The following is a 4,813-nucleotide window of genomic DNA, read 5'->3' as shown; positions in this document are numbered from 1 at the left end:
GATGTCCTGTCCTTCTCCGAAAGTGGTGTGTTGAAGTCTCCTACTATATATGTGGAGGTGTCTATCTCACTTTTCAATTCTGTTAAAATTTGATTTATGTATCTTGCAGCCCTGTCATTAGGTGCGTAAATATTTAATATGGTTATGTCTTCCTGATCAATTGTCCCTTTTATCATTATATAGTGTCCTTCTTTATCCTTTGTGGCGGATTTAAGTCTAAAGTCTATTTTGTCAGAAATTAATATTGCTACTCCTCTTCTTTTTTGCTTATTGTTTGCTTGATATATTTTTTTCCATCCTTTGAGTTTTAGTTTGTTTGTGTCTCTAAGTCTAAGGGGTGTCTCTTGTAGGCAGCATATAGATGGATTGTGTTTTTTTATCTAGTCCGTGACTCTCTGTCTCTTTATTGGTGCATTTAGTCCATTTACATTCAGCGTAATTATAGATAAGTAAGTTTTTAGTGCCGTCATTTTGATGCCTTTTCATGTGTGTTCTTGGCCATTTCATTTTTCCACATGCTTTTTTGTGCTGAGACGTTTTTCTTAGTAGCTTGTGAGATCCTCATTTTCATAATGTTTAACTTTGTGTTTATTGAGTCGTTACGTTTTTCTTGGCTTTTTTCTTGAGTTATGGAATTGATATTCCTTTTTGTGGTTACCTTTTTATTTACCCCTATTTTTCTAAGTAAAAACCTAACTTGTATCCTTCTATATCGCCTTGTATCACTTTCCATCTGGCAGTTCAATGCCTCCTATATTTAGTCCCTCTTTTTGATTATTGTGATCGTTTATCTATTGATTTCCATGATTTCCTGTTGTGTGTATTATTTTGTTTATTTATTTATTTTTTAGAATTAGTCTTAATTTGTTTGTTTTTGTGCTTTCCCTATTTGAGTTGCGTTGATATCAGGACATTCTGTTTTGTGACCTTGTATTGTGCTGGTACCTGATATTATTGGTCATCTGGCCAAACAATCTCCTTTAGCATTTCTTGCAGTCTTGGTTTAGTTTTTGCAAATTCTCTAAACTTGTGTTTATCTGTAAATATCTTAATTTCTCCTTCATATTTCAGAGAGAGTTTTGCTGGATATATGATCCTTGGTTGGCAGATTTTCTCGTTCAGTGCTCTGTATACGTCGTCCCATTCCCTTCTTGCCTGCATGGTTTCTGCTGAGTAGTCTGAACTTATTCTTATTGATTCTCCCTTGAAGGAAACCTTTCTTTTCTCCCTGGCTGCTTTTAAAATTTTCTGTTTGTCTTTGGTTTTGGCAAGTTTGATGATAATATGTCTTGGTGTTTTTCTTTGTGGATCAATCTTAAATGGGGTTCGATGAGCATCTTGGATAGATATCCTTTCGTCTTTCATGATGTCAGGGAAGTTTTGTGTCAGCATTTCTTCAACTATTTTCTCTGTGTTTTCTGTCCCCCCTCCCTGTTCTGGGACTCCAATCACTCGCAAGTTATCCTTCTTGATAGAGTCCCACATGATTCTTAGGGTTTCTTCATTTTTTTAAATTCTTTTATCTGATTTTTTTCCAGCTATGTTGGTGTTGATTCCCTGGTCCTCCAGAAGTCCCAGTCTATATTCTAATTGCTCGAGTCTGCTCCTCTGACTTTCTATTGCGTTGTCAAATTCTGTAATTTTATTGTTAATCTTTTGGATTTCTACATGCTGTCTCTCTATGGATTCTTGCAACTTGTTAATTTTTCCACTATGTTCTTGAATAATCTTTTTGAGTTCTTCAACAGTTTTATCAGTGTGTTCCTTGGCTTTTTCTGCATTTATCCTAATTTCATTTGTGATATCTTTAAGCATTCTGTAAATTAGTTTTTTATATTCTGTATCTGATAATTCCAGGATTGTATCTTCATTTGGGAAAGATTTTGATTCTTTTGTTTGGGGGGTTGGAGAAGCTGTCATGGTCTGTTTCTTTATGTGGTTTGATATGGACTGCTGTCTCCGAGCCATCACTGGGAAACTAGATTTTCCAGGTAGTCGGCTAAAAAAAAATGCAGTCAGATCCCTATCTGAATTCTCCCTCTGGCTCCGGGTATTCGGATGTTAATGGGGCCGCCTGGGGAGGGTGGGAGAGGGATCTGAGAGCTAGGAGTGTAAAAAAAAAAAGGAGTGTAGCACCACAGAATAAAGAGCTGAACACCGCGTTCACTCTCTGCCCCCATTCGCCCAAATCCGGGCGGGACAGGTCCCCGGCTAGGACGCTGCTTTCCTTGCTCAGATACCAGTCACTTCCTCCCGGGGACTTCTCCCTCCGGTGCGCAGCACAGCTCGCGGGCACTGGGTGGGCGTTTCCCGCACAAACGGGTGGGCCCACCCCCAGGGTCTATTCAGGAGATTATAATTGGGCCCCGCGGTCATGCCCCGCCCGCGCGCGCGCGCCCAAATCCCAGCAGGACGGCACCCCGTCTGGGACGCTGCTTTCCCCGCTTCAGGACAAATCACTTCCTCCCGGGGACTTCTCCTTCCGGTGCGCCACACCTCTCGCGCGAACTGGGTGGGCGTCACTCACACGACCAGGTGGGCCCGCCCCCTGGGTCAATTCAGGGTGATAAAAATGGACCCCGTGCTCATGCCCCGCCTGCACGCGCCCAGATCCCAGCGGAATGGCTCCTGGTCTGGGATGCTGCTTTCCCCGCTTTGAGAACAGTCACTTCCGGGGATTTCTCCCTCCGGTGTGCCGTGCCACATGCGCGGACTGGGTGTGCGTCCTCCCGCACGAACGTGTGGGCCCTGCCCCAGGGTCACTTTAGGGAAATATAGTTGACCCCCCCACCCCCGCTAGCGCCCCGTCGGCTTCTCGCCTAACTCCTGGCGGGACGGCACCCCAGCTGGGACGCTGTTCTCCCCACTCCCAGATCAGTCACTGCCTCCCGGGTGCTTCTCCCTCCGGCTGTGCCTCTACGCCGCCCGTGCCAACCAGCTAGACTTCCTCCCGGGATGGGTTTGGGGGGGAAGGGGTGGGCCCCCTTTCTGTGCCATCTGCCCCCCTGGGCTCTGCCCCAGATCGGGCTCCGAAGGTCACCTGCCTGGTACGCTGGCTCCTGGTTCTGAAAACGGTCGCTGTCTGCCCGTATTTGTTCGTTTTCCGTCTCTAAGTCTGTGCTTGTTGTTCAGAGTTCGTAGATTGTTATGTATGTGATCGATTCCCTTGTTTTTCCGAGTCTTTGTTGCAAGAGGGATCCGCGGTAGCGTCCACCTAGTCCACCATCTTGGCCCCGCTCCCTCCGACTTCTTTTATAAGGACAGCATAACCTTGATACCTAGACTAACAATTAAAAAAGTATAATTATACTTCAATATTTTCTAAGAACATAGAGGCAAAAACTGAACATCCAGCTATGATAAAAACCAAACTCCTTGTCGCTGAGTGGATTCTGACTCATAGTAACCCTATAGGACACAATAGTACTGCCCCATAAGGCTTCCAAAGAGTAGCTTGTGGATTCAAACAGCTGACCTTTTGGTTAGCACCTGAACTCTTAACCACTGTGCCACCAGAGCTTCCAGTTATGACACAAACTCTTAGCAAAATAATAGAAATCTTCCCAGTGCAATAAATAACATCTTAAAAAAAAAAACACAAACCTATAGCAAACATATATAATCATGAAATATCTCGCAATTCTCTCCCAGAGTGTGAAAAAGAAATAAAGATATCCACTGTCTCTAGTTCTATTTAACATTACGTTTGAAGCTAAGTAAATTCAGTAAAGCAAGGATAACAAATAAAAGGGCTGGCAGAGGATGAGCCAACATGGCACTTCAGACAGAATCACCACACTGTCCCTCCACAGCAAAGACCCAAAAAACTAAGTAAAACAGAGACAAATGTCAGTCCTGGAAACCTAAGTGTCAAATGAAGAAATAAGGACCTCAAAAAAGCACCGAATGGAATAAGAAACTGACAGAGGACGGAAAGTGAGGAGAGATACAAGCAGAGGTCCCCTATCAGCTAACACAACATGGATTCGCCATCTTGGGCTCCTGTCAGAGATGGACGGATAGGGAGTACAGGAAAGCAGTTTCACAGAGCTCCCAGCAGGAGACAGAGCACCTAGGAGCCAGAAATACAAGCTTTCTCATCCCCCACCCTTCTTCTCCCTGGTTGGCCTTGGCTGCTTCTCAGGAGGTGCTGGTTCCATGCCTCTTGGATTTGCCCTGCCTACATCGCCGGCTCCTTCACTGTCATTTTGTTGTTGCAGCTGTTGCTTTTTTTTGGCTTCTTCCCTGTCTCTCATCCCCTCCACCTCCTTTCTCTCAAACACCTGTGCCATCTTCGCTTCTTGACAGACTGTGAAGCACTGCTCAGGTGGGGAACTGCTTCTTTGGTCCGAGCCACCATACTGGTGGGATCTCTGGGCCTTTGTTTTGTTTTGTCTGTTTCCTTTTTCTTTTTATGGCTTGGGAGCCCCTTCTAGCTGGGCTGTACTGCGTGGCTTGGGAGCCACTTTCCTGGTCTATGCAGCCATGCTGGTGGGATCCCTGGGGGCATTTCTTCTTCTTTTTTCCTTTTTGTCTCTCTTCATTTCTCAGTTTCTCGTGTCTCTCCACTTACCTTCTTTTCCTGTCTCCTGAACACCTGGCACTGTGTGCCTTCTCTACACTTTCTAGCCAGGCTATACTGTGAGGCTTGGGAGCCCCTCCCTGATATGTGCAGCTGCACTGGTTGGATCACTGGGGGCTTTTCTTTCTTTCTCTTTTTATTTATTTTTCCTTTTTCCTTTTTATCTTTCTTCATTACTCAGTCTCTCATCTTTCTCTATTGACCTTCTTTCCCTGTCTCCTGAATACCTGG

This window comes from Elephas maximus, chromosome 2 (genome assembly GCF_024166365.1).
Source record: "Elephas maximus indicus isolate mEleMax1 chromosome 2, mEleMax1 primary haplotype, whole genome shotgun sequence".
Taxonomy (NCBI): domain Eukaryota; kingdom Metazoa; phylum Chordata; class Mammalia; order Proboscidea; family Elephantidae; genus Elephas; species Elephas maximus.
The sequence above is the reverse complement of the archived record's forward strand: the minus strand, read 5'-3'. Positions refer to the sequence as shown.